The sequence below is a fragment of the Leptinotarsa decemlineata genome, unplaced genomic scaffold (assembly GCF_025532065.1).
Source record: "Leptinotarsa decemlineata unplaced genomic scaffold, Ldec_3_MD MMD2_tig00000008_RagTag_RagTag, whole genome shotgun sequence".
Lineage (NCBI taxonomy): Eukaryota > Metazoa > Arthropoda > Insecta > Coleoptera > Chrysomelidae > Leptinotarsa > Leptinotarsa decemlineata.
In genome coordinates, this window is record NW_027412537.1 from 2,976,840 (window position 1) to 2,991,019 (window position 14,180).

At 35.1% G+C, this 14,180-nt stretch overlaps 1 protein-coding gene across 1 annotated transcript in view; it reads right to left on the reverse strand.

The window, feature by feature from the left end:
* Window positions 1–12,077, reverse strand: part of LOC111512829 (cubilin-like) — a 169,200-nt gene extending 157,123 nt beyond the window's left edge. Inside the window, exon 1 of the mRNA XM_074170869.1 lies at window positions 11,614–12,077. The gene's annotated coding sequence lies outside the window, so the exon portion shown is untranslated. The remainder of the gene's footprint in view (window positions 1–11,613) is intronic.
* Window positions 12,078–14,180: the final 2,103 nt, after the last annotated feature.

Sequence of the window (14,180 nt, forward strand, 5' to 3'; positions counted from 1 at the left end):
GATCTAGATTAGTTTTTGGTACTGAAGAATGTATCTTCAACTGTCAGCCCATTTGATCAACCTTTGCTTCAACAGAACATTGAAAAGACCACACTGTATAACCAATAGAAGGTTAGCTATATTTGGTGTTGAATCAATAAAATGTCTGAAATGTTTGCTGTAGAGTTTCAGGAAACAGTCCCTATTTATTATTTCCAAGACTTCCACAATATCATCTCACATTCATCAATTTTCACATTGTGGAGTTGTTCCCACAGAGGCTTCGTGAGCTTTTCCGTATATCTTCAACTCACACTCCTTTCAATTTGAGATTACTGGGAATTGAGAATTCATGAAATCAGGTCTTGGCATCATTTTTTCATTCGTCTTTGTTCTCTCCTTCGTGAATGCTGTTTGTGTTGCAAAGACAGCAAAGGAGACAAAAACCACATTCCAAGTTGAATAGATTCAAGTGAAAATAATCAAACAATTGATTATCTTGACTCAATTTCCAATCAGTCTGGGTCATATATATGAGATAAATTATTTTGATTACATAGTGACACATATTCAACATGAAAAACCATTCTCCACAAACATACATTCCACTGAGGAATGTAGAAAAAACGAAAAATATTAATGTTACAGAAGTTATCGACATTTTCATGCATCACTAAATGCAGCATGAATATACAGGTAGGTAGTGGCATAATGCCCTGTAACCCTCATTTGCTAAAATTCTGAAAGCCTTTGAAATACTTGAGAAAGTTGTAGAGTTGTCACAAATGAAAACTCCACAGAAGTGAATAATATGCAATTTCCAATGTAACTACACGCACGGCATTGCTCAGTTGCCTGAGGATGGAAAGAAAGTTAACAACTAAGAGGACGATCCAAAACGATGTAAAAAAATTGAGTTGGACCGATATTTTGAGTCTTCCTCGTCATGTTTCGGTTTATTGGAAGTAAACCATGTATATGGTAAATAGATCCTACCTGAACCCATTTATTTGTATTAGGAAGTATAGGATTTATTTGACCATATAAAAGTTCGTAAGACCAGTTAAGCCATACCAGTACTCCGTGTGGAAGACAACCCTTACATTGCTCATGTCTTCAATCAGGTAACTGAGGAACTCACCCAAAACCTTGCTCTGCCCATTCAGTGGGGCTAACATAATACGATCACATCCCCTGGTACCACCGGTTGAATGGACTGGAAGCCCACCCATGATCCCAGATTCACCTTATCAAATTACTTCGTGTCTGACCTTTGGGTTAATTCATAGTGTACCTCAATACACACATAACTTAACTTTGACTCGCTGCTGTTATAGAAGTCATCACTCTCTTACATCTGCACGTGGAAAGAGTCTCAACTACAATTCCAAAATAGTGTAATGGCTCGAGAGCGGTTTTTTATTCTATATTCTACCCTCACTACATGGTATTACTTTCAGTCCAACAAGGCAATGAGAAAGCGCGTACAATAGAGATAGAATCAGTGAGTGACACAGAAGAGTTTTTATTGATGTGTATATTAGTATATACAATGTTTCAGCAAATCATAGGATTTCTGTATTAAGTGTATTCACATAGTGAACAAATTTGAGATCAGAATCCATTTGGAGTCCGTGGAATCTGATGATTGTGCCTCAATTTGAAGTATTAAAATCTGTTTAAAATCTGTTTTTCCGTTGAATTTCACTAGTTCGGACTTCCATTGTCTACTATATAAAATGATTTGAAATCCCTGACACAACTAAAAAGACGAATTGAAAATGAATAGCTGAAAATAACAATTATATTAAGCAAAAACATCCAAAATGAAATAATAGTGAAATAAAATACAAGTAAAGATAGAACAAAAAATAAATAAAAATAAGGAAATGAAAAAGAAAAGAAAAATGAAAAGTTGAGAGATTCCAAGCCACGTTAGTTCACGACGTTTCGATTGTTAGTATCTACGATCGTGTTCGGGTGATGACTGGACTGATTCCTCCGAGAGATGACTATTTATAGGTCGTTCGAGATGACCGGTTGACGGGAGTTGGCCATTTTTCGCTTGATGATGGGTTTCCATATGTTGCGTATTTCTTGGCTGGCTTGGCTGAATACGTTGTTGGACAACATGTATGCGGCTTCCTTGAATTTTCTCTTAAACCAATGTTCCTCTCTGTGTAAGATCTCAGCTTGGGACCACTCGATGTTGTGTTGATGGGTCCAAACATGGTCTGCTATTCCTGATTTGCTGGTTTCCCTTCGCTGTGTGTGTTTTTGTGCTCGGCAATGACTACAAAAATGTTCCGACAAACCATAGCATCGAAGTTTGGCTAGCAAACCCTCATGCCACACGAGGTCAAAGGCATTAGAAGTATCAAGAGCAACAGCTCTTGATTCTCCATGTTTCTCGATTGCGTTATTCCAAATACGGTTGACATACGATAGAAGGTCGCCTGTTGCTCTTTGTTTTTGAGAGCCATATTGACGATCGCTCAAGATGTTGGAGCCTTCCAAATATTTGGGGATATGGTGGTTTACAACTTTCTCCATAATTTTTGATATCACTGATAGCAAAGCGACTGGTCTATAGTTATTTGAAAGATTTTTCTTGCCCTTTTTGGAAATAGGTTGAACGCTAGGAATCTTCCAACAAGAAGGAAAAACCTCTTTCTTGTGAGACACGTTGAAAAGTCTGCAGAATACTGGTGCGAGTTCATTCTCGCAATTTTCAAGTACGATGACGGTCACTTCATCAGGGCCAAACGACTTGTTGATATTGAGTGGTGACTTTTCCTGAAAATCGACTGTGGAGTGGGACGTAAACTGTTCATCTATTTGATTTTTTCATGGCACATGTCAATTGGAGTAATTCTATATATAGGTTGTTCACGTTAAGAAGAGAATGACGTCACAAGATGACAAGTTACGACGTTGCCAACATGTACACTCTTTCGAAATTTAATTTTCTTTGTACTGTTGATATGTTTTATTGCTATTATCCTTACTTACTTTAAGTATTTGTTGGGAATATTTCGACAATACTTAAGGCATATAGAATATACGCAGGTCTTATCAAACGAAATGATTAGTCCTGAAAAGAAAAGAAAGACTGACAGTTTTCGAGTTTTTTTCGATTTGGCAACGTCTGAAATTTTACTATCAGTTGAGCAACTCACAAAATGAAATATTACTAGTTTCATTGCTGTTGAACGCATTTCAGTGGGAATTTTAACGTTGTTATGTTGGATATACAACCTATAGTTTTTAGGGTTTTTTGGCCGTGAGTTGCAGGTTTTTTTACTGTCATTTGCAGGTTTTTATGACTGTCGTCTACAAGTTTTCATGCCTGACGTTTCTTCTACTACGTCGGAAGACACTATCAAAGGCGATGTGGTAACGGTTGCAGTTAGTGTGCATTAAATTTCAGCATACTCTGTACAGTTATTCACAGAATCACTATCAATCACTAATTCGTCTCACCAATCTAAAATATTATTCCAATTCCGTTAATTCAAAGATAGTTTTCAGAGGTCCTTTTGTGAATCCCATTATTACATTTAGACTGTAAATGAACCAGAAATGCTGATTTCACTTTTCCTCCTGCAGTAATAATTTGTTATGAAGGTTTATTTTCTTTCTCTACTGGCTCGGCAATTCCTTCCCAGCTGTAAAACACAGGCAACAAGATGGATGTCGACAACACCAAATTTTATGACCGCGAACCTTTCAAGCATATACGGTTTTTACGTGATATTCCAACCCGGATCCTAATTTACATATTTTCATGAAGCTTTGTGTAGACATGAAAAGTTTCTTTTCAAAAGTTTTCATATATGAGAACCTTCTCCGACAAAGTTGATACGATGATAATGCTGCGAAGAGATATATCAAAGTGTATGTTTCCTTGAAGCGAGTCATCTGAAGGAAAGCATCTGGAGTGACGATGTTTTTATACATTTTTTTCAGGAAAATTGCCAATATTTATACGGTTTTATCATGAAACTTGTTATCCATTATACCCCAGACTGGATGGGAGTTTGGTTCCTCAGGAAAATGTATCAACTCATAGTTCTACTTTAGCGTTTGCTTCACCACTGCGTGTTGAGAACTTCGTTTCCAAGTACATGGATTTATCTTTTCACAGCTCACTATTTATGAATTCGACACAAAGAAAGCACACTATGAATCATTGAGAATCAACTTTCACCAAAATTCTTGCAATTGTATTTTGTGGGAACAAAATCATTCTTCATAAACACTATTCTAAAGTTTTCTCTTTATGAAACAGGGATATTGAAAAACCATGAACATACAAATTTTTTTTGTACAACTGTCATTAAAAGTGACATTTTTAATGATTGTCAAGAGTATTGAAATATGATGTTTACAGAGTGGCGTTTTGAAAATATTTTCAACACAAGTGTTAGAAGTATTTTTTCGACCAAATAACTATAAACAAAACATAATTATTCAATTTTCAAGGAAGTTTTATTATGAACAATATAGATACAATTAAATTCTGTTACAAATGTATTATATACATTAATTACATTATAATTATTATTATTTATGAGCATTAATATAAAACAACTGCTGATATTAATACCTTGCGATGTTGAAGAGCCTTGTAATATATTTGAACTATCTGAGTTGACAATTTCATGGGCATTAACATTTTATTTTTGAAGTGAAGAGGACGATACTGTAACGCTGGAGCAAGCTGATGGGATTATTCTTTCAGTAATAGCCTTTTTATAAGAAATAGATTGATCGATGTAACCCTCAGCTACTGTTGTAGACTTCCATCCTCCGTCCTTCTTAATATCTATTATATTTGCTAGCAAAGAAGCAGAAGACCTTTTGAAACAGTTACTTGTATATTCCTTCGGTTCCGGGAGGTTCAGAAACTCAGCAAACGTGTTTATACCAAGTGGATTGGCACTGAATTTATAATTTGAGTATTTCAGAAAAAAACGTTGATGATTGATAATAAAATGGCGTTATGCAACGTATTTATTAAAATAGTCAATGTTTTTTCCGACCATTGAGGAGTCTAATTAGCCAGTCACCTGTCGTATTCATAAATTGTTTCTACAAATTGAAAAGACTAATGTGAATAAATTAAATTTCTACACTTACCTTGCTTTTGTGGTTCACGAGGTGGAGCTGTTACTATATAGTTAGCAATCCATTTCTTACACGAATATGTTTTGAAAAATATATATGTTTAAAACATGTTTTTTCAGTTAACCAGCTGTCGCACCCCTACGAACGACAACCTTCAGAAGTCGAAACTTGTGCGAGCTGAGGACTAACGAGGTATTACCTTTAAACGTGTGATTCCTAACACGGGTTGGACGATATCAAATAAAAATCTGCATACTGTATACATGCAATTGAGCTTCTTTAAAATTGATCGAGTCCCAGGTATTTTGCTGGTAGGGTCAGATACTTCCTGCACTGATGGTAATACCTTGAATGAATGAACCAGAAACTTATGCGACATCTCGCATAAATGTCAGTCGGATATAATTCATTATCTAACGTGGTATTAGCCGGGGAAGTAATTGTTTTTCGGCAGGCATTAAAAGAACATACTGTGTAGGTAGGTGAGAGATGAATATTTTGAGATTTTATTTAGAAATATTTATTTCCTAGTAGGTACGTATGTATCTCCTCGATACACTCTTCAGTAGAATTGCGCCGAATAGTGGTTTCACCGAATAACCGAATACCGAATACTATTCGGTTTAACCTTCACCGAACCGGTTATTCCGCCGAATTATTCGGTTTAAATATTGATTTTGACGTTTTGATTGAGGTTTTCAAAAATATTGATTTCGAGTTTAAAAATAAATGTTGATTGAAAGTTCAAAAATCAATTTTGATTTGAAGTATAATTACTTTATTTAATCAGCTTCATTCAACACATTCTCCATAGAATTTATTCGACTTAAACATAAACCTCACATAAGAAGTTTTGTCTTTTAGTTCTAGACCGTGTCGAAACAAGACCAAGAAAATATAATAATTGAATAGAACTGGCCGATACTTGATGAAAATCCATATTTAAAAAACTAATCAATTGTTTATTTTATGATTTTCACTATAAGGGTTTTACAAAAACCGCGACACGTGTTTCGCTATACAATAGCTTCTTCAAGCATAACAAGCACAAGTTCACTTATGCTTGAAAAAGCTATTGTATAGCCGAAACACGTGTCGCGGTTTTTGTAAAACCCTTATAGTGAAAATCATAGAATAAACTCTATTGATTACTTTTTTAAAGAAATATAAATACTAGAATCGAATATATTCAGCACCAAAACCGAATGATTCCAATTATCTAAAAGAACAATTCATTTCATGCCAATGTCAAATTACCTACACTGTAGGTTAATGGACAGAAAACAACTACTCCCCTGGCATATACGAAGGGCGTTAGATTATATCCGACAGGTGTCAATGCAGGATTATTCGCTCAAGTTATTCCTGCATTTGCTGTTGGCGAAACAACTGCCGGAATCTATTTTCAATTATAGGAACACACTTGCACACCGGTTTCGGTTTTTTGGCCACTCGTCAGTGCAGGGTAGTGTCTATCATCGACTTGAAGTCGATGATTTCCAATAATTGAAAATCACCTGCACGTCGTCTTGATTTCAGTAGGTTGGAGCCTGGCTCCCTTACCCTTTGGACTGATGTTTAACAATTGAAAATCTAATTCCTTTCAGAGTATCATTCCTCTAACTAGACAGAAGCCAGCAACAAACAACATGTTTGTCAACGCCCCATCTGCCCGTGAACGAGGTAACCACAATCTATGTATTAGATTATTGATACATGAGATGTTTCTTCCCCAGTTGGGGCTTTGTTCACAAGATGGGGCTGTTGCTAGGTTTTATACATGCAGTTGAACTGCGTTGAAATTAAACTAGTCCCAGACACTTCGCTGTTTGGGTCGGATCTTTCCTTCACGAGAGGGAATACCTCTAAACTAGTATGTAGATGATCCACTCGAATAATTTCAGCATCGTTCTGCTGCTGGATGAACTAGAAACATCTATACCATACTAATCTCTGTGAGGTATCTTGCATAAATGTTTATTAGATATAATTCAATATCGAGCGTGGTATTAACCGGGGAAATGGTTGTTTTCTGGCATGCATTTACCAGAACCTACGGTGAAGATAGTTGAGACAGATGTATATTTCGAGATTTCATTTCGAAATATTCAATTTCTAGTTCATGTGTTTTTATTTAATTTCTCATTAGGGAGGAAGAGATATAAAGATCTACAGCGCAAGTCATTATTGATCACTTTTCTCAGTCGCCAGTATAGGTCTTATATTTAAGCAATTCAAAAATTAAAATCAATTTGGGACTTGAAGATAAATGGTGAAAAAATTATTTCTGAACAGTGACTCCAACAGCACTGAATATTTCTTTGAATAAGTATGCTGAATTGAAATAACTCGAATAGTAAAAAAAGAAATAATCTGAATCCCTTGGAGAACATCAGTCGTACTACAAAACATATCACGAAGCTCGTCACTAAGTACTCAGTATGCCATTATATTCACTCCTCGATTCACTTACAGTCAGTAAATAGATCAATCAGTCGAAAATGTCTTCTTGCTCCGTTATTTTCAATCGATGATGGAAAAAAACCTTGCGAATGGGTCACGCCTCGGTAAGATTGATAAAGGATTTCTGAGACGCGTTTTCCCCAAAAACAACATTATTCGACAGCAATGCACGACGAACGATCATTAATCATAGAGGAAATTGATATCAGTTTCCACATCAAAGATTCCGACAATCAGTAATCTTCAAAAAATCAGATCGATAAAATAAGAATATCGTTTCAAAAGATTATTATCTAGTAAGTATCAATTGGATGGATTTCTAGATAGCCAACCAAGCCAAGGGTTATAATATTTTTAACTTCGGCACTTGTTTGTGCTTCAAATTTAACTCAAAATGATGCGGCCAATTGCGACCCACTGACGTTCAGTGTTTGTCGAATTCAACTTTATTTTTGGAAAAAATTGAAAAAATGCATTTCTAGATCGAATTTAACAAAAAGTTACTTGAAAAAGTTGTGTCCACGGCAATTTTATATCCATATGCCAAATTTTATGCAACTAGGATAAAGTTAACGTTTTGCTTATTTTTGACAGATATCCCCTTTATTTTAAAAAACAAGTTCGGTTAATTGTTAATTCATGTATACATAACAAACTCATCATGGAGCTTAACTTTTCCGATACATTTTTACTCATACGGACATTTTTAGAGAGAAATTAAAAATGTGCTATAAAAATTTCAACATGACTGGTGCAAAGTTTCAATGACTTGGCTATTTTCACCAAAAATATCTGCCATTTACGATTGTTTTCAAAAGATAAATATTGATATTAACATTATAAAGGCGACATACATCATTGATGGAGGATATTTTCACATCGCGTTGTGTGGGATAGCGAAGAAACATTCAACTTCATTAGATAAATACGTTCAGTATGTACGTCGACATTTTAGTCCCAGGGATACTGTCGTATTTGATGGCTATAATTATTTTACGAGAAATATTAAAGCCGCAAAACAACGTCGTAAAACTCCAGCAACATCTTCATCTCCTTATATTTTATTTGATCAATCTATGCCAGTTCCTACCAGTCAACAGAAATTTATCGCAACAAATCTCGGTTCATTTCAATGTTGAAAGAAAAGTTTACTATTGAAATTATATTGGTGAAACAAGATAATTATTATGCTGATGTAATATTAGTCAAAATCATGTACTTCACACGCAATAACTGGCTGTGATACATCTGCATTTTTCAGGAGAGGTAAAACAACAGTTTTCAAAACGTTAAAAAAAACAAGATTTAGTTCAATTATCTGAAATTTTTAAAAAGAGTAATTCATCTCCACAAGAAGTTTTTTTCGTCAACGAAATTCGCTTTATTCTCTCTATTTAAAGATCTTCTAAAGAACTAGGTGCTTAGATGAGTTTCGATATGCATGTTTCGTTAAAAATACGCGAAATAAAAAACAAATGCAACTAAGTAGCTTGTCTTTCTCCAACCTCAGTGGCTGCTCATCAACATATTTTACGGGTTGATTACCAAGTTGAAGTGTGGCTTGGGTATCAGCTAGAGCCAAAAGACTGGGGTTGGAAGTTGGTCGACACTATATCAGAAACACTTCAGACACTTTACTTTCACCTGCACCGGAAAAACTGCTGAGCACAATTTCTGCAACTGTAAAAAGGGCCGTAGTACCGGTGAATTGGGGTGACATTGCCCAATTTTAAAATTTAAGTTGATAATTTTCACATAACACATTTTTTGATATCCTAGATGAAATTTGTACCTATGGAAGGTGATTTGTAGATGTGATTTATGTAGTTATTTTATTTTTATATTATTCCGCCTCTTAAATAAAAAATTAAATATAGGTGGGCAAAGTCACCTCGTGAAGTGGGGTCACCTTGCCCAACAGATATTTTCTTTGTATAACAAATCTATAAATAAAAGATGGACAAAGCCACCTTCTCAGGGTGTTACAAGAGCCACAGTAAATACAAAAATTGTTCAAAAAATCGAAAATAACTAGTACAGTTGTCAGGACCACCAATAGAAGTGTTATTAACGACAAATAAGTCGCATTTTTGGTGATTTCAATGCTTTCTCTGAAGATGAGAAAGTAAAAAAACTAAAATTACAATGTAACACTTTTAGTAAAAGGTGGGCGAAGTGACCCCAATTTTCGTGTAAAACGTGAGATGACATTGCCCACTCGAATAACAATCAACAGGTTGGGTGCAGGAACGAAATTGCAAGTGAATTAAATTCTTCGTTACATTTACTAATAATAATAATAAGTGATGAAACTCACCTTGTTTTCGTAGAAGCTGTATATATGTAATTTTGAAGAACTCAAATTTCCTTGGATAACACACGTTACAAATAAAACAGTGAATTGTTGATAGCACTTATCCGAAACGACCTACAAACTGTAGAATATCTCGCTGTCATTGAGGAGGTATATTTCATTGACTGCAGCGCCTCAAACAACCTTTCAGCTATTTACTATGGAGGCGCGAAACTGTTTTTTCAGAACTGGGCAGAGGTACCCCAGAGGACAAAGTCACCCCAATTGACGTACTGAATGTGGTTGCAAAAAAGGTGTACTCTTGCATGTACAAATAATTGTCAAGGCCACGCGTGCTCCAATGTTGAATCGCCAGCAGTTAGGGATTCGTTTGGTACCAACGATGAGACATGCGATGTATCACTGTTGAGGCAATTTACTTGCACCCAGGATGAAGAATAACAAGAAGAAGAAGAACAAGGAGAAGAAGAAGAAGAGGATGCAGAATTATTAGAGAGTTATGTATAATACAAACCACTTAAAAAATGGTATGGAAACTACCTCAAAGGTGGAGTGGAAACGTGTGCATTGAACTAATTTTGTGATAACACTGACCGTTTTGCTGAAAATCGCGAAAAACCCGTTATTGTTATCTACGACCCCAAGTACACTTTTACTAGGTTCGGATCATTCCTACCAATTTTGAGCTAGGTTCGAATTTTTGATTCTTTACTCCTATTTTTTTGACTAATTTGACCAGGTGAAAAATATAAAAAACTTTTTGTAGATGATGATGAATACATGGAAAGTGAATGTATACTCCAGTTTTTTTAATTTTTTGAGGTTTTTCATTAGTCTGATGGATCCTAGTGACTTGACTCCCTGTAGGGCTCATTCTTCAAAAATGTACTCATAATTTTCATGGAGCCCATTACACTTATTCGGGACCCATGGACCCATTACGCTTTGTGCATTTGTTTGAGTTAATTTATATGCCCAACTAGTAATCGAACGTTAAAAAGTAAGACCTCGTCAATCCTTAGCTCGCACAAGTTCCGACTTCTAAGTAAGGTGGGGCGACGGCTGGTTAACAAAAAAAAACAGATTTCAACAGCTAGTTTCAGATTTTCAGTGTAAGTGTTGAGTATGTCACTGGTGCTTTTCATTTCTCAACGATTCAAGTGAGAGTCCTTTGTACCTTGTTGAATGAACACTAAAATTCAACAAAAATATTTCTCAGACCCCTAAAAATGTGCAAAACCTTGAATGGTTGATACTATTTTTAATCTTTTTTTTTAACATTTTCTCTCAACATGTTGCATGTACTTAGCATTTGAAAAAATTATATTAAATCATATTAAATTAGATTGTATTTCGAAATTGAGCTCTTAATGCATAAAAATGGTGGCATCTTTCAATTCATTATTTCCTTTCTATAAAAATAATCTCAACTAATAGGTGTGCCCATACTTCAGAGCTCAATAGATCAAAATGTGTGAAATATAGTTTTCTTAATTTCGTGTATAATATCTAATAATTCAGGATAGAATTCTAGTCTAATCTCGGAAGATTTCTGAAATTGTTACCTACAATCAAGTCATTTCCTTAATTTCGAAAATTAGGATTCTGTAGACATTTTGATGGATTTTGCTCGTTCATTTTTTCAAGGTATCAAGTTGAAAATAAACAAAAATCGCGTAAGTATCTATTCCACCTAAGTATATGTGGGTAAACGTTATCCCACTTACCTATAGACTACTGAAAGTTTCCATTGGAGAGTTCATTAAACTAACAGGCGTTCAAAATCGCACGCACTTCATACCTACTAAAAAACAGTAAAGTTATTACATTAGATTAAATCAAAACACACATCGACACATCACCAAAAACAATCAAACTCCAGTTTGTAGTTCACAAGAAAGATTGTAAAATTGGCCACGCGATTCCCGACTCTTCCCGAAAATGGTTAGGAGACACCTCAATCACTACAAGGTCCGCGAGAGACTGCGGGCAAAATTGTTTGCGAAACTCGTATTGTGGAAGGGCGTAGGGTTCGTTTCAGCTCTGTGGAGTATGCTCCAGATAGACCAGACGCGACGTAACTTCTCTAGCTCAAGTGTCATTACTTTTTTAGACTGTCGAATGTGAGACATTATGCAATGCCATGTACGCCGAGTTTTTCGAAGGTTTCACCACAATACTTCTAAGTCTGTCAAGAGAGGAACTAGCAACTAGGATATGGATCCCCAAATTGAATGATTTTTTTAGCTGAATAACAACACATTTCAACTAGAGAATAGTGTTGGAGATATGACAGCCTTGTGGGATTTGAGAAAGTGGTTTGTGTATAGGTATTTCAATTTTTTTTTTCGGGCCTCTCATTTCACAAATATAAAACTGATATAAAACAATTAATCAACTATCAACTATCTGACACTAGTGAAGTTACTATGAAAAATATATATGGTTGATTGAAAGTCAGTTGTGTCTCTGGAAAAAAATAAACATAAAGGTGTGTTTGTACGTGTGTATTTGTGTTTGTATATGTATATAAGTTTATATGAACGAACCTCATCGTTGTAATATAAAGGTGAGTAAAGACATGAATCTTTGCCACATCAACCGCTCCGAAGACTGAAATATAAGATGAGAAAATGAAACAAATAATAAACCAAAAATTAGAGAAGATGAAACAAAAAAAAATTAAAAAACAATCCCAAAGAAGAAAGAATTGTTTATTAATTGAATGTAATCAATTCCTATAAGAATTACACTTATAGATGGAATGTATATTTTCTTTGAAACCAGTACATCAATATGTATCATATGATTACCATTCACTTCAATGACCTAATAAAACTCGTGAATTATTCCAAGGGGATGCACAAAACAAACGCCTTGAGTGCTTTGGAGAACCCTTGGGATAATGAAGGACAACTATTATAACAATGTTTGTATATCTAAGTATATGAACAGAAAACGTGAGTGACTGAACTAGATTTTTCAACAAATGGAACTCATTGTTACCATTGTGCATTGACATGAGACCGCAAATCAGCCACCAAAGTCATCTGACTTACTGTACGTCGCATATTCATTTTAATTTCAATGAAATTAGTACTTTTAATTTTTTTCTTTTCAAAAAGGGTCAGTTGGGTGTCAGGATCAATTTAAAAATTGTTTTCTAGTTAGTGTTTCGAATTCAATTAAATTCTTCTTTAGGGCTATGTAAAAATGAATTTTCATAAACGTACCTCCCACTAAACTTATAACTGTTATCATTATAATGTTGGCAGTAATGTTAAATGAAACACTCACCGAACAGGAGTGTACTTCTTGTTGAAAATATGACTTTTTCGAAAACTTCAGACATATTAGGTATATAATAAAAATGAGACACACAAAAATAATACAATTTTCGAGACAACAACAACACTACACAAAGACACGAATGGAATAATCTATGATACTGATAAGGTGGTGTCTATCTTCATCAACGACAGAATGAATGAATTTTTTTTGGTACCTTGGGAGCTGTCTGACTTGTCCATTTAGTCCAAGTCTCCAGAAAACACTGCAGCCTCTTGGGCTTATTGCGTTCATTCCCACATCTTCTCATGACACCCATCCCATCAGTCTCGTTCCCTGTACTAGTTTGTACAGGTTCCGTGTTGGATGTTCGTCATATTCTTCTAGACGTAGCCTGCCTCCTGTGATTCAGTGCCTCACATTCGCATAATCTGCAGCTGAGGTCTCCGTTGTACAGCCCCATTTTATTCAGGTATCCTCTAAACGGACAAATAAATGAGAATGGAATAGGAAAAAATATTCAAGTATTTCACTAAATAAATTGAAATATGCCGTATCAAGGGCATCGACGTCCCGTTATCGTATCGTACCGTATATGTATCATTTCGCTCAATAGTTTGGGGTGAATGTGGAGTCAAAGTCTCTTTCATGATCATCGAGGACTGTGGGGTTTTTGACATTCAGTTTCTTAGAGTCTCTCATGTGTTCTTGAACTCGTGGTTTAAGATATTGTCCGGTTTGACCAACGTAGCATTTGGGACAGCTTCATTTTCAAATCACCAAACCAATTTATCGATTTATTCAAAATAATGTTTTGATACGAATCTGAAATGTCTCATTATACCAATAAGTTTATGATTTATATAGGGTCTTTCATTAGGCGGTTCATATCTTCAATTTCCAATAAAACAGAGAGTGTGTGAGATATCATCAAAAATTTTTATTCATTTGAAAGACCTATTGTTGCCATTGTGTGTCGAAAATAACATCGTTCAATTGTCCGCAA